The 22559-nt window shown below is 37.0% G+C and overlaps 1 pseudogene; it reads left to right on the top strand.

The window, feature by feature from the left end:
- Positions 1 to 5476: 5476 nt before the first annotated feature.
- LOC123888644 lies at positions 5477 to 17065 on the top strand (annotated as a pseudogene).
- The last annotated feature ends 5494 nt before the right edge of the window (positions 17066 to 22559 follow it).

The raw sequence follows: 22559 nt of genomic DNA, 5'->3' as shown, positions 1-22559 counted from the left end.
TCTTTGGATTTCAAGAAGTGCTTGAAATCATTCAACAAGGTTATGCAGTGGTTGGTGATGAAGGGACTGCAGCTCAGAGAACAGCATATGCAGCCAACAAGAAGAAAGATTGCAAAGCAATCTATCTGATTCATCAAAGTGTTGATGAGGTGAACTTTGACAAGATTTCAACCTGCACAACTGCAAAACAAGCCTGGGATACATTGGAAAGATGCCATACAGGTGATGCAAAAGTGAAGAAAGTGAAACTTCAAGCATTGAGAAAGTAGTATGAACATGTGGAGATGGAAGAAACAGAAAAGATTGAAGATTTCTTCAACAGAGTAAGAAATATCACAAACTCAATGTCCCTTAATGGAGAAGTAATTACTGATCAACAATTCTGTGAAAAGAACCTCAGATCTTTGCCCTCAAGGTTTGATTACATAGTCTGTACAGTAGAAGAAACCAAAGATCTAGCAACAATGACTCCAGCAGAATAAATGAGCACTCTACAAGCAAGAGAATTGAGACTCAGTACAAGAAATGAAGAGAAAGGTACAGATCAAGCCTTATTTGCAAATTCAAAAAAGAAGCATGGTGCTGGTAAGAACAATTGGCAGAAGAATAAAAAGAAAGAAGGCTTTGAAAATTCCAAAGGAAGTGACAAAACTGAATCCTCACACAAAGGAGGAGGAGGTTCTGGCAATCCAAAAAATTTAAAGAAATATAGCAAGAAAGATGTTGAATGCTATAACTATGGAAAACATGGTCATTATGCAGATGAGTGCTGGTTTGCTAAAGGCAACAAAGGAAAGGGCAAGAAGAAATACAATGATGCAGCCAATGCAGTAGAAGAGGAGGAAAAATCATCTTCAGATGAAGAAGATGATGTAAAGCTCATGATGGCTACATTGAATGAGATTAGTGACAACACATCAAACACTGATTACTGGTTTCTTGACACTGGTTGCTCAAATCACATGACCAGTCACAAAAATTGGCTAATTGAAATTGATGCCTCAAGAAAGAGCAAAGTGAGGTTTGCAGATGATAGAACATTGCAAGCAGAAGGAATAGGGAAATTAGTGATCAACAGAGATGATGGAAAGCATGTAATCATGGAAGATGTGCTCTATGTGCCAGGTATGAAAAGCAATCTCTTAAGCCTAGGCCAGTTAATCCAGAAAGGCTTTGCAGTAACAATGAAGAACAATTCATTAGCCTTGTTTGATGCAAAGAAAAATCTGATATTGAAAACACCTCTGTCAAAGAACAGAACTTTTCAAATCAACATGACAACTGCAAAAGTCATGTGCCTAAGTGCAGTAGAAGCAGATGACAAAAACTGGATATGGCATGCTAGATATGGTCACTTGAACTTCAAGAGCTTGAGGGAATTAGGCACAAATCACATGGTTACTGGCTTACCAATTATCAAAGTCCCTGATAATGTGTGCAAAGTGTGTATGATGGGTAAGCAAACCAGGAACTCATTCAAATCAGAAGTTGCTTCAAGAGCAAGGCAACAGTTAGAAGTGATATATTCTGATGTATGTGGACCATTTGAAGTACCATCACTTGGAGGTAACAAGTATTTCATTTCTTTTATTGATGAATTCAGTAGAATGATGTGGATTTACTTAATCAAAGCAAAGAATGAGTCATTTGATGTATTCAAAAGATTTAAGAAGAAAGTTGAAAAAGAGAGTGAAAAATCCATTAAGATCCTAAGGACTGATGGTGGAGGAGAGTACACATCAAATGAATTCAAACAATTTCTTGCTGATCAAGGAATTGAGCATGAAGTGACTGCACCATATACCCCTCAACATAATGGTCTAGCTGAAAGAAGAAACAGAACAGTGATGAATATGGTTAGAAGTATGTTGAAAGAAAAATCTCTGCCAAGCAATCTTTGGGGTGAAGCAGTCAACACTGCTGTGTACATTTTGAATAAATGTCCAACAAAGAAGCTAAACAACATTGTGCCTGAAGAAAAATGGAGTGGAAAGAAACCAAAAGTGAGTCATTTAAGAGTTTTTGGCTCAATATGCTACAGCCACATTCCTGACCAGAAAAGAACAAAGCTGCAAGACAAGAGCAGACAAATGATACTTGTTGGCTACCATCCCAGTGGAGCATATAAACTATATGATCCAATTAGAGAGAAAGTTGAACTTGGAAGGGATGTGAAAGTGTGTGAACTTGAAAACTGGGACTGGAAGGGCAAATGTGTTGACAAAAGTGCCAACACCATTCCACTCATCACTAGTCAAGAAGAATATGATGTAGAGAACATCACTGCAAACACTGAAGCAAGCACAAGCTCAAATAGTGTTGCAGATGGTTCAAAGAGAACCAGAGTTCCATCAACAAGACTGCAAGGTTTTGAAACCTACAGAGATGATGTGATTGATACAGAAGGAGATTTAGTACATTTTGCATTATTTGTAGATACTGAACCGGTTAGCTTTGAAGAAGCAATAGTAAGTAATGTCTGGAAGCAAGCCATGATTGATGAAATTAAAGCAATTGAAAGAAACAACACATGGTGCTTGACTGACTTACCAACAAATAAGCAACAAATAGCAGTGAAATGGGTGTTTAAAGTCAAACTAGACTCTAATGGTTCAGTTGCAAAGCATAAGGCCAGGTTAGTAGCAAAAGGATTTTTGCAGAAAGCTGGCTTGGACTATCATGAAGTTTATGCACCAGTTGCTAGAATTGAGACAATTAGACTAGTAGTAGCAATTGCAAGTGTGAAGAATTGGTCATTGTCTCAAATGGATGTAAAATCAGCATTCCTCAATGGACCCCTTGATGAGGAGGTATATGTATCTCAACCACCAGGTTTTATAAAAGAAGGAAAGGAAGGAATGGTGTATAAACTGAATAAGGCTCTATATGGATTAAAACAGGCTCCAAGAGCATGGAATAAAAGGATTGATGGATTCTTAATACAATCTGGTTTCAAGAAAAGTGTAGTTGAACATGGAGTATATGTGAAGCATAACTCAAGCACAGCAAAAATCTTAATCATCTGTCTTTATGTTGATGATCTCCTTGTTACTGGTAATGATACTAGTGACATAGCTACATTCAAAGAACTAATGCACTCTGAGTTTGAAATGACAGATATGGGAAAACTGAACTACTTCCTAGGATTGCAATTTGAAGCAACTAGTAAAGGTATCTTGATGCATCAGAAAAAGTATATGAAAGAACTACTGCTAAAATTCAACATGCTTGAATGCAATCCTGCAGTGACACCCATAGAAGTAAATTCAAAATTGGATTTGGATGATAATGGTGAAACTGTGAATGAAACTCTCTATAAGCAGATGGTTGGATCACTCAGATACTTATGCAATAGCAGACCAGATCTAGCTTTTGCAGTTGGAGCTGTGAGTAGATTTGTAAACTCTCCAAAGAAATCTCACATGATAGCAGTAAAGAAAATCATGAGATATGTCAAAGGAACAATGGACTATGGCATATTACTTCCAAATACTCTCAGCAATGCAGTGAATAGATTGGAAGGATTCTCAGACTCTGACTGGTGTGGTGATCATGTTGATAGAAGAAGCACAACAGGTTACATTTTCAAATTATTAGATGCTCCAATCTCATGGTGCTCTAAGAAACAGCCAGTCATTGCTCTCTCATCCTGTGAGGCTGAATACATAGCATGTGCCTTTGCTGCTTGTCAAGGCATTTGGCTTGAATCTCTGCTAAAAGACATCAAAATTGAGCTGACTGAACCAATGCAGCTACTAGTAGATAACAAGTCAGCTATCAACTTGGCCAGAAATCCCATCTCTCATGGAAGAAGCAAACATATTGAAACAAGATTTCACTTCATCAGAGATCAAGTCAACAAGGGAAAGATTGTGCTATCTCATTGCCCTACTGATGAACAACAGGCTGATATCTTAACAAAGGGATTGAAGCATGACAGGTTCATTGGACTAAGGAACAAGCTTGGTGTAAAGAGTTTGGAACATTTGAGTTAAGGAGGTGTATTGAGTTAGTAATTCAAATGTTAGTTTGTTAGCTTGTTTGTAAAGTTAGTTAAGAGTTTGTTAATAACTACTCTACTATAGTTAGTTAGTTAGAACTATGGTTACTTGTTAGTGAAGCTAGTATAAAAGCATTGTACATAACCATTTTTCATTAATGCCAATTACTTCTCTTTTACTCTAAACTCTTCTATCTCAATTCAATCCCAATACAAACTATTTCTCTAACATAATCAACCGTGCCCTCGACATATCTAAGAATTTTTTAGCTGCTTGAAAATGAATTTCACTATCACAATGCATGTACCTTGATAATAAACTTACATCATACATGATATCAAGCCTAGTTGCTCTTGAATACATCAAACAACCTATTATACTTATCTACAATCTCTCATCAGCCCTTTCAGCTTCATCTTCTTTGCAAAAATTTCCATGTCTAAACGCCACACCTTCATCCAAAAGTTCAACGGTTCGTTCGATGTAAAATTTCATAGCCACATTTATCTTTCCAACACATTTGACTATATATTATAAATAAAATGTGTAAAACTTCAACAATACATTCTTTGTTTGTGTATATGGTCATAGTCACTTTGTTAGTTGGTACTGTACATCATCTAATTCAACCTTCTTGACTTCATAAGATCACCGAGAGAGTCTTAAGATGTATTGTACTGCGCTAGTCCTTTATAAGTTCATGGTGTTAACTAACTTCAATGATTTACCGAATTTTATTATGTTTCTTTCCATTAAATTATTATTTTCCTTTGCTTGCTCATATGTAATTTCTTCCAATAAAGCTATGTTACTATACTAATTAATGTGTGATTTTATTATCATACTTACACATTACACAAACACATTAATTACCTTTATGAACCTTAAAACAACTACTAGTATAACACTTTTTCACTCAGAAATGGAATGAATGTAGTTCCTTTGTGCAGTCAAATCATAGTTAGTAATCCAAAATTGTCCACAATCTCATAAAATTTTAACTATTTAATTTTAATCGGACGACCACAATCTCATAGATTACATGCCATCATGAATACCGACTATCCTCAATCTAGATTTCCATAATTGCAATTGGGAGGAACAGTAACTTGATGTTAAAACTGACCTTCAAATCAGATTAGGTGGTCTAGTTGACCGGATTAAAAAAAAAAAAACTATAAAATAATTTTTGAGAGCATAAAAGTTTGTTGTAGTCTTATGCGTTCAATGCAACCATGCAGCATTACAACACAATTTATACTACAATCAATCACATCATCGTAATTGCATTCTGACTCGGTTGTGGACCCTACTACGATCGTAATATTGCGGCCGAATGACGTGTCACATTAGTAAGTTTATTTTCTTACACATGACATGTCATGATTAATGAAAAAAATTACTGCTAATAATGTGACATAAAAGTTTTAGATATGTAGTAGTAATTTTGATTGATATGAAAGAGAGGGTTAAGATGAATTGCTACGTTGGGTAAATCTTTAACCGTAGTTTGTAGCTGATTTTCATGGCCACGTACATAAACGACGCAGATCACTGAACAAGAGAACCCTTTTTCTTCACCCAACCTCAGGAGAATATTTTACTTTTTTATTTTTTTATATCCTGAACAAAAATTGAAAACGAAAGTTGAAAATAAAATAAAATTTTCCCCTTAGGGTTTGACTGTGTAATTGCGAAATCGCGTGTGGAATAATCGATTCCGTCAACTTCGGTTTTCTGCGGTGAAAGATCCTTCCTCAATTGCACCGAAAGTCGCGGATTCTAGAGAGAGAAAAAGTAGGTGTCAGTATCAGCAGCTAGAGAGAGAAAATTGGTGTTGTCATCATTTTTTGAACGTTGCGATCGGAGGGAAAATAATGCGTTTTTCTTGAATTTGATAGGGATTTTTTAAGTTTATTACATTTTAGGGTAATTCTGTTTTGTTCAAAGTTTGAATTATTTTTCTCACTGGGAGTGATCTCAATTTTGCTGATTTTTGGTAATGTAGGTGGTGGTTAATTTTGTGTTACTGAATGCAATCTGGCGGCGCCGGCAGCGGTGGGCCCGGCCGGAATCCGGCAGGGAGGGCAGCGTCGATGTCGTCAGCGTCGCCGTCTTCTTTGTCTTTGGCGGCCTCTCACAATGGACTGGACTCATTGCAGCAGCAGCAGCAGCAGATGATAGGTTCTTCTAGACAGGTATGAATTTTGAATTGTTTTAGCTGAATTTTTGTGATATAATTTGGTAGAATGTGTGTTACTCTACAAGTTCTTCTGCATGGTTGGTTGTTCTGGTAATTCAGTTGTGTCAGATTTTTCAAACAAATTATTGGCTTTGGAATTGAGAATGTTTTGCATTTAATACTCTTGGTGATGGAATTTAATTAAAGGAATGTTTTCAGCTAATTGGTTGGAATTTTGTACTGCTAGGGTTTTCACTTCTACTCTAGCTTCCTTTTGAACACACTCAACAGCTTGCACTTTTCTGTTGACTTTGAATTTTTAGTAATTAATTGGTCTTTGGCTTTAATTTCTGTTCATATCTGATGCTCAATTATAGCAATTATAACTCTATTCTGATTATTTTATTATTTTCTGAGGTTTTTTGAGGGAATTTCCTTTTAGATTTCATGTAACATTAGGGTAATAAAACTTGGGTTTGTGTTTTTGTTTAATGAACTCCGTTTTTTATCTTTTAGATTAATATTGGCTTTTGGATCCCCCCTTGCCCTTTCTTTTTCTCTTAACTATATAGGTTTGAAAACATTGATTGGTTGTCGATTGTAACCAAACATGATATACTTGCAGCTTGCTAAAAAGTGTTGCTTCATCATCTTCTGTGAATTGTCAATTTGTCTTAATTTCGTCATCTTCTGTTATTATTAGTAAAAATGTTTGATGCCAATAATTGAGATCGTCTGTTTCTTCTTTGACTTACAGTTTTCTATCAAATGCAGTCTTAATGGAAAAATCATCATTATATCATCTTTCTCAATATGGTGCGATCATTAATATATGAATGATTTCTTTATGTTATGTGGTTGTCGAACTTAAGAAATCCGATTTCACAGCTATAGAACTTAAGCAGAGGACACAGTTCTGTTTTTTCCTATGTATATTACCTTTCATAGACCCTGCGTTAGTCTTCAAATTTTGATAATGCCTTTTAGGATATGAATTATGAAGTCAAAAGCGGGGTTGTAGGTTTTGGGAACTAAATTAGCTTCTATTATACTTGACTAGTAATTGTCTACTCGTGTTGTCTTGAGATCTACGAAATCCACATTGCGATCTAAGTTATAATAATTCATGTTTTTTTAACCTTGAGTCATAATTTGTGCTGTGGAATGATGATATTTTCTCAATTGTATATATATATGCAGTCATTTCAACAGCAACTGCTTAGAAAACCTGAAGGGAGCGAAGCAGTGCTGCCATATCAAGCAGGGCTTCAAGGACTATTTGGGAATACAAATTACTCATCTCCTACTGCTATGCAATTGCCTCAGCAGTCTCGGAAATTTAGTGATTTAGCTCAGCATGGACCCAACCAGGGTCAAGGCATTGAGCAACAAATGCTAAATCCTGCCCAACAAGCTTACTATCAATATGCTCTCCAGAGTTCTCAACAAAAGTCTGCTTTGGCAATGCAGCAATCTAAAATGGAAATGTCAGGCACCACATCTGTTAAGGATCAAGAAATGCGAATGGGGAATTTTAAATTGCAGGACCTTATGTCTATGCAGGCAGGGAATCATGGCCAAGGATCATCTTCTAGGAATTCATCTGAACATTTTTCTCTTGGTGAAAAGCGGATAGAGCAAGGGCAACAGCTAGCTCCTGATAAGAAAAATGAATCAAAGCAATCAACTCATGGACCAGCCATTGGACACTTGATGCCGGGGAATATTATAAGGCCTGTGCAAGCACCAGCAGCTCAGCATAGCATCCCAAATGCTATGAACAACCAAATTGCTATGTCTTCTCAACTCCAAGCTATGCAGGCATGGGTGCATGAACGGAACATTGATCTATCACAACCTGCTAATGCTAACTTAGTGGCTCAGTTCATTCCCTTGATGCAATCAAGGATGGTTCAACAACCAAAGGAAAACAATACTAACATTGGTGCTCAGTCATCTTCTGTCCCCGTTTCAAACCAGCAGGTTACTTCTCCGGCAGTTGTAAGTGAGGGATCTGCTCGTGCTAATTCATCTAGTGATGTGTCTGAACAGGCAGTTTCTGCGAAAGCCAAGCAGTCCGTTCCACCCATCCATTTGGGCTTACCCATCAGTACTGGTGTGGCTAGTAACTCCAGTGACATGGCAGTGCAGCAATTCAGTCTTCATGGTAGAGATGCTCAAGGATCTTCAAAGCAGTCCGTTGTAGTTGGAAATGGAATGCCTTTTATGAATCCACAGCAGTCTTCTGCAAACATGAACTTAGGTGCAGATAGTTCTTTGATTGCAAAAGCTTCATCATCTGGATCTGGTCCGGAACCTGCAAAAATGCAGTATATCAGACAATTAAACCAACATGCTTCCCAGGTTGGAGGGCTAACAAAGGAAGGGGGCACCGGAAATTACACCAAACCTCAAGGGGCACCGTCTCAGACGCCTCAAAAAGTAAATGGTTTTACCAAGCATCAGCTTCATGTTCTTAAAGCACAGATACTCGCATTTAGGCGGCTGAAGGTTAATGTCTGCCTCCATTGAATTTTCTCCTGGTTTCTATTTCAGTTGTGATCATATCCCTTTATTTCTCATTGTCTATGGTTGTCTTCTACTGCTTGCCTACTTTTTGTGTTTATATAGGACAGAAATTTACTATATAATATCTGATGTAGATTGCGCTCACTAATATTGTTTTTCTGTTGGTTGATAGAAAGGAGAAGGTACACTTCCCCAAGAACTTCTTCAGGCCATTATTCCACCACCTCTTGATATGCAAGTGCAGCAGCCAATTCACTCTGCAGGAAGACTGAATCAACACAAATCTGTTGGAAATACTGTGGCAGAACAACCAAGGCAGAATGAATCCAATGCCAAGGATTCACAACCTATCACATCTATTGTTGGGAATTCTTCAAAGCAGGAAACTCTTGTAAGAGATCAGAAATCCACTGGAGCAGCAGTTCATATGCAACCTACGCCTCCTGTGACAAAGGGCTCTGCTGGAAAGGAAGAGCAGCAATCCGTTGGATCCTCTGCTAAGTCAGACCAGGAAAGTGAACATGGGATTAACAGAGCTCCTATTAGAAATGAGTTGGCATTAGATAAGGGAAAGGCTGTTGCCTCCCAGGCTTCGGTAACTGCACTGCACAGAGTAATAAACCTGCACAATCAAGCACTGTTGCCCAGCCAAAGGATTCAGGACCCACCAAAAAATATTATGGGCCCTTATTTGATTTTCCTTTCTTCACTAGGAAACAAGATTCCTTTGGGTCATCAATGATGGCAAACAACAACAATAATTTGTCACTGGCATATGATGTAAAAGAGCTTCTTTACGAGGAGGGCATGGAAGTCTTTGCCAAGAGAAGGACGGAGAGTTTAAAGAAGATTGAAGGATTACTTGCGGTAAATTTAGAAAGGAAAAGAATTAGGCCAGATCTTGTGTTGAGGTTGCAAATTGAAGAGAAAAAACTCCGCCTTTTAGATCTTCAGGCACGATTAAGAGATGAGATTGATCAACAGCAACAAGAGATAATGGCAATGCCAGATAGGCCATATCGCAAGTTTGTTAGGCTGTGTGAACGGCAGCGGGTAGAACTCGCTAGACAAGTGCAGGCATCCCGGAAAGCTTTTAGGGAGAAGCAACTGAAATCTATATTCCAGTGGCGCAAGAAGCTTCTTGAAGTTCACTGGGCCATTCGTGACGCTCGTACTGCTCGCAACAGAGGGGTTGCCAAATATCATGAGAAGATGTTGAAAGAGTTCTCAAAACATAAGGATGATGACAGGAATAAGAGAATGGAAGCCTTAAAAAACAACGATGTTGACAGATATAGGGAGATGTTGCTGGAACAACAGACTAGCCTTCCAGGTGATGCTGCGGAGAGATACAATGTACTTTCAACTTTCTTAACCCAGACTGAAGAGTATCTCCAAAAATTAGGAAGTAAGATAACTTCTGCCAAAACCCAACAGGAAGTGGAAGAGGTAGCAGAAGCTGCAGCAGCTGCCGCACGATTACAGGCATGATTCATTATTCTCCCCTCTCCCTGAAATTAATAAAGAAAAGGAAAACTCCAGTGGCCTTAGAGAAACCTTTTACATTTGTTTGCTTTTGATTTTTTTTTTCCATACAATTCATTTTTGAAGTTTCTGTTCTAGATGTTTTCTAATGTAACATTTAAAACTTCTTTTTGAAATCATGTATTAATTATTGATCCATTATTTATTTTGTGATTAAAGGGTCTTTCTGAAGAAGAAGTCAGAGCTGCAGCAGCTTGTGCTGGAGAGGAAGTGATGATTAGAAATCGTTTTATGGAGATGAATGCTCCAAAAGATGGCTCGTCTTCTGTCAGCAAGTGAGTTTTGTTGAATTTTTTTGTGTGCATCTCTAGTTTTACGTTTCTGGCACAAGAATGATTTAGGTCAGGTGTATTGTAGTACTGGCTTTTGGCTTGAAATTTACCAATACCTTTTTATAAATTTTTGAATGATATATTATTGTTGAATCAATTTTTTTTAAACATTTTATTGGTCATATAATATGTCTGATTCTTGCTGGTTTCCATCGCTGGCCACATACCAGGTATTACAACCTTGCTCATGCTGTTAATGAAAAAGTTTTTAGGCAACCATCAATGTTGCGGGCTGGAACACTGAGAGAGTATCAGATTGTAGGTTTCTACAGTTAGTGAAGTTGTTCGTAATTTCTTCTTATTGTCTTTGAGTAAGTTTTTAAGTATATGTCATGTTACTTTTGAAGGTTGGATTGCAATGGATGCTTTCCTTGTATAACAACAAATTAAATGGAATTTTGGCTGATGAGATGGGTCTTGGCAAAACAGTCCAGGTTAGTATAATGTTTTGCTGTGTCCTCTTCCCTTAAACTGGGAGTGACCTCTATTATGTTTTTTTTAACCGAGTGTTTTTACACTTAATATTGAAATTCATTATGTCATACGTGGGAGATGTAAGAAGATTACTCTTCTGTTTTTAAATGTTATTTAAAGGGTATACATAACTACTGTGTTAATTGTGTGCACCTCCTGTCAACTAAAATATATCTTCCTTGTCCAGGTTATGGCGTTGATTGCCTACTTAATGGAATTTAAAGGAAACTATGGCCCACATCTTATAATAGTTCCAAATGCCGTTTTGGTTAACTGGAAGGTGAGCTTCAACCCATTCATTTCAACATTATTCCTTTTCTTTGTGATTAAGTGTGCCTTTAACCCAAAAATTTCATTGACCCTGCAGAGTGAATTGCATACATGGTTACCATCTGTGTCATGCATTTTTTATGTTGGAACAAAGGATCATCGGTCAAAATTATTTTCTCAAGTAAGTGTGCCCCAACCTATTGATGTAAAGTTGTATACTGTTAGGAGTAATTCAATCAGCACTAAGTGTTATATTTGCAGGAGGTTATGGCTATGAAATTTAATGTCCTTGTGACTACTTATGAGTTCATCATGTATGACCGAGCAAAGCTTTCAAAAATTGATTGGAGGTATATCATAATTGATGAAGCTCAGAGAATGAAGGATAGAGAGTCAGTTTTAGCTCGTGATCTTGATAGATATCGGTGTCACAGACGCCTGCTTCTGACAGGAACACCTTTACAGGTCTGTTCTGTTCTGCTTAGATATGATATGCATTATTGCTGTAGTTTCCCTTAAACTCGTAGAATGTTTTATACCCCAATTGAACCAAACATTACCATATCTTAAAATTTCCAGATTTCCGTTATGCTGTGCAGCTTGTTCTTCTCTTGGGAACTAATAGAAATATTTAAATCATTCATATGTCTTCACCATATAGCCTAAGCTTTTTGGAAAATCGGTGGTATCAAATCCTCTATTCCCAAGAGGTCATAAGATTTAAGTTTTTCTACCGGCCCTGTTCTAGTGTTCTTCTAAATAAAGTCGAAATTCAGCACATAATAGAATGGGCCTGTGTATTGTCCACATGTGATGTCCAAAGTGCTCTTCTATGAGGGGGCGTATTGAAGATATTTAAAAACCATTCATATGCTTCCACCTAGTAGCTTAGGCTTTTCAGCATGGTGTTTGACGTTATTGGAATTTTCTTTGTTCTTCAACTTCTTAAATATTTGCAAAGACACTAGTAAGAGGGCACTGTGAATGGGTACTGCTAGGTTATTTAACTTGCTGAGCTATGAATTAAGAATTACTTGCATGCATTCGACCATCTACAAATCACAACATTTTTCAGAAGCTGGAGAATAATATATTATTCATTTATATGAGTAGTTTTATTTATTTAATTTTTTTTTTTTTTGAGTGAGGAGTAAAACTTAAATTATCCGCATAAGGCTAGACATAGGCTTTGCCGAGCTCAAGTCCTAGTCTTGCCATGCCTGCCTGATTGCTGATGCTAAGATGTGGTTTGAGGCTTTTAGCCAATTAGCAGTTATTATGTTTCATTTAGTTTACAGTCAGATATTAACTTTGGGGTCAAGTATTTATATCATATTATGTTAATGGCAGCTTTGGCTGTTTAGTTGTTACTGGATTGTAGTCAAACTTCTCTGACTAGTAATTCATAATTTTAACGAGTCTTTGTTTATAAGATTTGTAAGTTAATGTTTAAAATATTAACTCTTGTTCTATATGTTAATTTCATGTAGATGTCAGTTTGCTGATCGATGAAATTGTTAATGGTTTAATTTTCTCTGCAGAATGATTTGAAGGAACTTTGGTCACTTTTAAATCTACTTCTTCCCGAGGTTTTTGACAATAAGAAAGCCTTCAATGATTGGTTCTCGAAACCATTTCAAAAGGAAGATCCCAACCAAAATGGAGAGGATGATTGGCTTGAGACAGAGAAGAAAGTTATCATTATCCATCGGCTTCATCAGATTCTTGAGCCTTTCATGCTCAGGCGTCGTGTTGAAGAGGTTGAAGGCTCGCTACCTCCAAAGGTTTGACTTGAACTCTTAACCTTTTATTCTACTTTGTGGCATAATCCTGACACCAGTGCTGGACTGCAGGTATCCATAGTTTTACGATGTAGAATGTCAGCCTTCCAGAGTGCCATTTATGACTGGATTAAATCAACTGGAACCCTTCGTCTTAATCCTGAGGATGAGAAACGTCGGATGGAGAAAAGTCCGCTCTACCAGGCAAAGCAGTATAAAACTTTAAATAACAGATGCATGGAGCTACGTAAAACTTGCAATCATCCATTGCTAAACTACCCATTCTTTAGTGACCTATCTAAAGATTTTATGGTAAAATGTTGTGGGAAATTATGGATGCTGGATAGGATTCTCATGAAACTTCAAAGAACTGGACATCGAGTTCTGCTGTTCAGTACCATGACAAAACTCCTAGACATATTGGAAGAGTACCTGCAATGGCGAAGACTTGTATACAGAAGAATTGATGGTACAACAGCTTTAGAAGATCGTGAATCAGCTATCGTGGACTTCAATAGCCCTAATTCTGACTGTTTCATCTTCTTGCTTAGTATTCGGGCTGCTGGGAGAGGCCTTAACCTTCAGTCTGCTGATACAGTTGTCATTTATGATCCTGACCCGAACCCTAAAAATGAGGAGCAGGCTGTGGCCAGAGCTCATCGCATTGGACAAAAAAGGGAAGTCAAAGTTATCTACATGGAAGCTGTTGTTGACAAAATCTCTAGCCATCAGAAGGAGGATGAACTGAGAAATAGAGGTACTATTGATATGGAGGACGAGCTTGCAGGTAAGGATCGTTATGTAGGATCCATTGAGAGTCTCATAAGGAGTAATATTCAACAATATAAGATAGATATGGCTGATGAGGTTATTAATGCTGGACGTTTTGATCAAAGGACAACACATGAAGAGAGACGTTTGACTTTGGAGACATTATTGCACGATGAAGAAAGGTGTCAAGAAACTGTGCATGATGTTCCTTCACTGGAGGAGGTAAATCGCATGATTGCTAGGAATGAAGAAGAAGTTGAATTGTTTGATCAAATGGATGAAGAAGAGGATTGGCTTGAGGAGATGACTCAGTATGATCAGGTGCCTAAGTGGCTTCGAGCCAGTACAAGAGAAGTGAATGCTGCTATTGCTGCTTCGTCAAAAAGACCATCAAAGAAGAACACTTTATCGGGTGGTAATGTTGGCTTGGAATCCAGTGAAGTGGTTTCTGAAAGGAGAAGGGGGCGACCAAATGGAAAAAATCCTAATTATAAAGAGTTGGAAGATGAAATTGAAGAATCTTCTGAAGAAATCTCTGAAGACAGAAATGAAGATTCTGCACATGATGAAGGGGAGATTGGAGAGTTTGAAGATGATGGGTATAGTGGGGCTGATGTAGCTCAACACATGGATAAATATAAGTCGGAAGATGTTACTCCTTCTGATGCTGAATATGAATTTCCTCAGTCTTTAGGAGGTGCTGGAAGTAATCATGTGGTTGAAGAAGGTGGTTCTTCAGCATCATCTGCAGACGGTCAAAGATTGACACAAACAGTGTCGCCATCGGTTTCTTCTCGGAAATTTGGTTCCCTGTCTGCACTGGATGCCAAGCCAAGATCGGTCTCAAAAAGGACGGTATGCTGCTTTATTTTGTATTTTAAATTTTAAATATTTTATTCTTTTGTCAGGTGGTTTGTTTTGTTCTATTACATTCTTATTAATATCTTCTGATAACCTTTACCAGGCAGATGAGTTAGAGGAAGGGGAAATTGCAGTATCTGGTGAATCTCACATGCATCACCAACAGTCAGGAAGTTGGATTCATGATCGTGATGAAGGTGAGGAAGAACAAGTTTTGCAGAAACCCAAGATTAAACGTAAACGTAGTCTTCGTGTTCGGCCTCGTCATACCATGGAAAGGCCTGAGGATAAGTCTGGCCGTGAGATGGTATCTCTTCAACGTGGAGAATCATCTCTTTTACGACGCAATAAATATCCATTGCAAACAAGGATGGATCCAGAATCAAAACCATTTGGAGATTCCAGTTCCGGCAAGCATGATGCGAATGAATCAATATTAAAAAACAAGCGAAAGTTACCTTCAAGAAAAGTAGCTAATGCATCCAAATTACATGTCCCACCTAAGTTCAGTCGTTTGAATTACACATCCGCTCCTTCGGAAGATAATGTTGAGCACTCTAGAGAAAGTTGGAAGGGGAAGCCTAACAATTTATGTGGATCTTCAGCTCATGGCACTAAAATGACTGAAATTATCAAGAGAGGGGTATGCGTCATTAAGTAATCAATGTTGTGTTTACTTTTCTGCATCTATCTTAAGTTATTGTTTTCCTGATTGGAATTGATCTTATTGAAAGTTTTAAGGACTTCCAACAGAAGTCCTTACTAATCTTACACAAAATTATAATAAAATATTACAAATAAGTTTTTGGGTATCTGATCACAGGTTTCTTTACCAGATGGTCATGTAACCCTGTAAATATTACTTAATTTGTTCTGTTTTTCACCAAAACTTTCTGTTGGCTATGCAAATTGTAATCTCACCTTTATTTTAACCTTTATGTTGAATAATCTATTTGGATATGTTTCCTGTCATTGTTTTGTCTTCCTGCTCACTAACTGAAAGTATACAAATTCATACAACTTATGTACTTGCAGTGCAAAAATGTAATTAGCAGGCTCCAAAGGAGAATAGACAAGGAAGGCCAACAAATTGTACCTTTGCTGACAGATTTATGGAAGAGGATTGAGAATTCTGGGTTTGCAGGTGGTACTGGGAACAATCTCTTGGATTTAAGAAAGATTGACCAGCGAATTGATAGATTGGACTACAGCGGAGTAATGGAGCTTGTTTTTGATGTGCAATTCATGTTGAAGAATGCAATGCATTTCTATGGGTACTCATACGAGGTGAGATTTCTTATCATTGTTCAAAATGGCTTTAGCCGAAACATAAATTGATTAATTATATTTTGTATGGCTGTCGAATATTGATAAATTGATAATGACACTAGGATTGTTTATATATGATCTCTATTTTTGCAAAGGTTAAAACTTCCGAGTCATCATTATTCACAGGTAAGATCTGAAGCAAGGAAGGTTCATGATCTCTTCTTTGACATCTTGAAAATTGCATTTTCCGATATTGACTTCGGAGAAGCAAGAAGTGCACTTTCTTTTTCTAGTCAAATTTCTGCCAGCACTGTAGCATCCCCAAGGCAAGCGACTGTTGGTCCAAGCAATAAGAGAAAGAGAGGGAAGACTGATGAGGAGACTGATCCATTCCATACACAAAAGCCGCTGCGGCGTGGATCCACTTCCAATGGCGAAAGTGGCAGGATCAATGTCCAATTGCCACAGAAGGTATCAAGAACTGGAAGTGGTAGTGGCAGTGCCAGGGAGCAACTTCAACAGGATAGCCCTTCGCTGCTGGTTCACCCAGGTGAACTTGTTGTATGCAAGAAGAAAAGGAATGGGAGGGAAAAATCATCGGTGAAGCCAAGGATTGGATCATCTGGTCCTATTTCACCACCTAGCATGGTTCCAGCTATGAGAAGTCCAACTTCAGGGTCAGGTTCTTCTACCTCTAGGGCTGGCGATGCACAGAGACCAAATGGGTCTGGCTTGTCATTTGGATGGGCAAAACCCGTGAAACGGATGAGAACAGATTCTGGGAAGAGGAGACCGAGTCAAATGTAGATTTTTCAAGTGATACAAAGGATGGTATATAATTGGAAACATTGCTGTTAGTTTCAGGAAAGAATTTTAGTTGCCCTTATTATCATCCATTGATAGAGTTGTTCAGCATAAACTGTTAATAATATAGATAGAGTTAGGTCGGTCCTTTGTATTGTAGAGCTACCTTCAATGGGGTTATATTACAGGTGATTAAATTTTTTGATTGGGTATATGCTGCATCTTGCAGGAACTGCTTTTACCTTAGATATATCTGCTGAATCTCTTGTGTACAGTAACTTGCTGGTTCATAATAGTCCATTCAAGGACAAGGATTAATAATTAGTTTCTATATAGTCCTGTTTTTCCCCCATAGACAACAAACCGTTCCAAACTATTATTATATATGCTTTAGATATTATTTTTTTTTTACTGAAATTTCAATTTCTTTTTGACACGTGTGTGTGTTTATATATACAGGGATAGGATCGAAAGTTAGTTTGTGTTTATATACATAGGGATAGGGATAGGATCGAAAGTTAGTTTAACACCCAAATTTCATCCCTTCATTTTATTTAATCCAAAGACCTAAAACTATTTTGACAAAATTAAATATTTTCAGATTTGTCTCAATCTTTCCCTGTGTATAGTAGATTTTTCTTCATAACATAAAGAGAGTCATAAATTCATAATCACCAGCGCTTGTTCATACCATGTTGTCCATCAATATTTCCCCTCAATCTATAATGAAAACTTCTTGCTCTTCTACAAAGCCATGCAATTTTTATTTGAAACTCGTCAATTATGTCAAAAGCAAATTGAAATTCAAAACATCAAGGATCGGATTCAAGCATTTTTTTTTTCATAGTTTTTGTTTGCTACTAATACTTAAATATGGTTTTTTTTTTTTTTGACAAAATATACTTAAATATGGTTATTAACAAAGAAAGGAGAAAAATAGATTATAGTTATGGATAATTAAGTTAGTGACTTAGTGCATGTACATCCTTGATCTTCCATTTTATTATAACTCCCAATTAGTGAGTGGTCTTTAAATGTCTTTGATCTTTCAATTATTTATTTGTGTCATATATATAGGACTCTTGTTTTAGTGTAAAGACACACACGCGAAGAGAATAATACAAAGCTCTCATCTTCTTTATCTCTATTTTCTAGCTCTCGAAGTTTATTTCTAACACGTTATCAGCGCGGAGCTCTAACAACATCTTGAGGTAATATTGGTTCATCCTTGTTTTTTATATTACTTGAAATGTTATATGTTAGTTTGTAGAGGTAATATTAATTCATGCTTGTTCTTGATATTACTTGTAATGTTGTATGGTTATTTGTGACCTAACTACGACGACCTTATCAAGAAAGGATTAAGTGGCTCTGATCATTAATTGCTCTCTTCTCACAAGATGCTAGGTTCTACTGTGTGTGGATAAAAACCATCGTAAGATCTAAAGATATTTTCAATCTTTTTGCACTATTCTCTTTAGATTGCTCACTAATATGGTCAATAAAATCAAAGTACATTGAGCATAATTTTTTCCTTTTAATTTTAGAGAAGGCACATTCATAAATAATGACATGGAGAGCCAGAGTATTTGTTGGTTGAACTGCTGTGTGTATTGAATAAATCATTTATTCATGCAGATTAGTAACAGTATGATGGATATATTATGACATTTAGTACAATTACTTTTCCCTAAGTATTTTTTATAATCTAATTTACTTCTATTAAGTTTACTTTATCAACAAATTGAAGTAGTGTTCTACATTGTTTTCAACCACCTTTTTCTAAGAGATGTTCTTCTGCTATATGTATGGTATGATCTAGAATTAATAGTCAGTTTGTGTATGGTGGCCTTGCTTTTAGGAAAAAAGGCAAAAACAGATTCCAAAAACAAAATCGCAGAAACACATCCTGAGCTCCCTCACCTCTTCAAACAAATCTCAGGTTCCACATTCCATTCATAGAACAAGCACGGAGAAGCTTTGGATTTTCCTATCCACCATTTCCAAGACGCGATTTTAACTTCATCCACCAAGCCTGCCAAATCCGCAACACCATTATCAAAAATAATACTATTTCGGTGTCTCCAAATAACCCAAATAACCGCATTCCATATCATAGTAAGACCTTGGCGCAATTGTTTACACCCGGGAGTTGTTGCAAAGAAATTCAGCAGCGACAAAGCAAGAAATGTAATCCCAACCAAGTACAAACTCTATGCCATACCTGTGTTATACCACTGCAGTACAGGAACAAATGAGTCACTGTTTCTGCACATTGACCACAAAACACACAGCGTTGATCACCGTCCTCTTGGATAATACGACGTTTGTACAAATTCACTCTAGTTGGAACTCTATCATGCAGAAGCATCCAAGCAAAACCCGATACCTTAGACGGAGTCGGACCCTTCCAAATAGCTTTGAAGGCTAATCGCTCCTCATTAGGCATAGCATAGCATCCCTGGGAATAATCAAATTCAACAAATTCAACACCAGACCATAAGTAGATCTTACAGTGAACTCTTCACCGTTCTCCGGTCTCCAGCCCCAACAATCAGTCACTGATGACAGAGTTATTGGATTTAGAATCAATAAAAGCTCATCAAGCAAAGTAACTTCCCAAACTAACAGTCTTCGACGCCAAATAAAATTCCACACAGCTGCAACGTTCGAATTCCTCAGACTCGCAACTGATGCTTCCTTCTGCATTGAGATAGAGAATAATCTCGGGAAACGATCGCGTAACGAAACATCTCCCACCCATATATCCTCCCAAAAACTTGTTTGTTCTCCATTACCCATCTTTCTAACCACATGATCAGAAAACCAATTATGATCAAGATTAGTACCGATCGAGCAAATATCTCTCCACCAAGATGAGGAGAACCAAGGTTTACACTCTTTCACCCAAATCAACCTTTCCATTTGCCGCATTCCCGTATTTTTCCCTAATAACATCTTTCCACAGCAAATGATCATCCTTTAGCAGTCTCCAACGCCATTTGGACAACAAACTAATATTCACCGCTCTAATATCTCTAACTCCTAACCCTCCACAACTTCTCGGTTGACAAACCACATCCCATTTGACCCAATTAATCCGTTTCCTTCCTCCTCTTAGACCGAGTATGATAACTCCAAGGCTGCACGAAATCCATAGATTTTGTTTTTTAGTTATCTTAGAGCCTCTTCTTCGGCATTTATACTCGTTCTAGATGTCCATGCTTTTCTTATCTTCTCCATATCATCAAGAACTACTTGTGGTAAAGCAGACTGCTGCAAAATAGTTTGAGTTTGAGCTACTAGTGCCTCTTCCAAGTCAGAAACTAACTCCAACATATATTTGGATCTATAGTCTGTATATTATTCTATGCAGTACCGCTATGAACCTGCACTATTTCATCTTCTAGGACTTCTCAGCTGAATTGTTTATTGGAGTCTCATCTACATTAGGAACATTAACACCTGAAAACTGAATGTTTTGTTCCTTTTGTGTCTCATGATCCTTCTGATTCATTGGAGGACGCATGTCTTCCTGCTGTAACTGATCAACACTAATAACCTCCCCATCAACAATGGTTCTTAGTGTATTGGAATCCATAAATCATAAAAGAGGATTATTATCAAAACATTTGTGAGTAGATACATTTTTTATTCCATGCACATGCACGGCTGATTGATCAATAGAACCAACAATAATAACAACTTCAGCGTGATGATTTTTTTATTGTAAAGATATGTAATTCTTGATATATCTTTAAATATATAGATATGTTATAATTTTGTAATTTGATTTGATGTTTATTTATTTCCTATGAGTCTTGTAAGTATTCAATAGTCCACTTTGAAGGCCTGTCACGGCCGTGACAGTGTATGCTGATGCAAAGAATCAGTTTTTATCTCTTTGTTTTTCCTCATTATGGCCATTTAACCTTTTTCAACTCATAAGCTAGTGAAGAGCCACAAAATTGCCATCACTTGTGGCTATATAAAGAGCCCTCCTCTCATGTAAAACACATATGCACTCTCTTGTAAACATTGCATATCACTAAATAAAGTTTTCTCTTTTATTTTCTTTGTTCTATGTTTTTAATTGTCTTGTGAATATAATGATCAATATATTCACAAATTCTCAGTCTCAAAAATCCTTTTTCTCTCACTTTCTCTTCAATCTTTAGAAAAACATTCAAAGCTCTTGAGTGATATTGTTCTATGGTGAGGAATTCGACTAACATTGAAAATTTTGAGTGATTTGAATAGGTGCAGATCTTGATTGTTGGAATAACATCAAGGATCAAAGGGTAAAAAGAGGTGGATCTTCTTCTCAATCAAGGCGTGATTGGGTTTCTCTCAAGATCAAAGTTCAATGAAATGGATGGATCTTTGTAGTTGAATTGAAAGAAATTCAAGGTTGAGTTGTCCCAAGAAATTCACAAAGAAGAACATTAGAAGACTTTGATGGTTTTATTCAAGCTTCAAGGTGCAAGTTATTGAAGCCAAAAAAAGGAGTAAAATCAAGGGTTTAGGCTTAGTATTTTAGTGATAATCTTGTAGCTTGAAATTCATTGTAAAGAATCCATTGTAAGACTTGCATTCAATAATTGGAATGTTTCACCTGTGGTTTGACACCATGTGGAGAACGAAGACCTAGCCGGAAGTGAGGACGAAAGGGTGGACCTCTATAAATCGGTTGTCTTTTCTCTCCCTAATATCCTTAATTTTGCATATTGAATTTGATTAGAATTAGTATAATTGATAAAATTTGCAAAGAGATTGATTTGAATCACACTTAGTTTTCAACTAGTTTTGAACCAAAATTGTGTTGCAAAATTGTTAAAGGTTGAAGGTTAACACAATTTTCTTGATATCATGACAAAGTGAATGAAAAAAATGGTGGCAAGAACAAGTGCAAAAGCAAAGTTTAAGGTTATGACTCCAACTACCTATGAATTAATATGGAGCTAAGGCAGAATCTATGTACCGAAAGTCTACAGTCGAATATTTTTCTTCAAATATCACGAAAAAGTGAAGGGAAAAAATTGGTGCCAAGAACAAGTGCATAATCAAAGCTTTAAGGTTCTCAGGTCTTTTTTATAAGACACGACTCCCTTGTTAGGTTAATTGAATATTTGATAGGTTCCATGTAGAGTAATGAGGCTCATGAGTTTCACCCAATTATAGAGTGCATGTACGAGTGTTGTTAGCGCTCCCCGTATCCCATCACATTATTCTCATGTCTTCTATACTTCTATGATAAGCATTCTCCTACCCTTCTTTTACAATTTCTCCCACAAATAAGTAGAGAAATTCTCTTCCCATTCTCTTTCCCTCCCCTACCCCGAAATCCATTTACAACCTTAACCTCCTCTATCAAAGTCTCAAACAAAGCTTAAATATAATCAACAATAATGCAAGAATGGTTTCCCAAAAGCTATGTTGGTTTAGATGTTTTCTATGAAAGGGAGATAAATGATACATGAAAATTTATACTACAAAAACCACTTTTAAGAAAATATCCATGCAAAGATAAAATAAGCAAACCAAATACAATTGACTCATCCCACATAACCATAGAAAGAGTCAATATAATATCTTAGTTGCATTTAGAAAGTAGAATTACTTGGCAGTTGGAATATAGGAAAGGTAATTGACAAACTTGCAAATACCTGAGCCATCCATAAAGAAACTTGGATCAGCTCAAATTGAAGTTAAACTATGATGCATTTGTTTCGTGACCATC

This window comes from Trifolium pratense, linkage group LG6, assembly GCF_020283565.1.
Source record: "Trifolium pratense cultivar HEN17-A07 linkage group LG6, ARS_RC_1.1, whole genome shotgun sequence".
Classification (NCBI taxonomy): domain Eukaryota; kingdom Viridiplantae; phylum Streptophyta; class Magnoliopsida; order Fabales; family Fabaceae; genus Trifolium; species Trifolium pratense.
The sequence above is the reverse complement of the archived record's forward strand: the minus strand, read 5'-3'. Positions and strand labels throughout refer to the sequence as shown.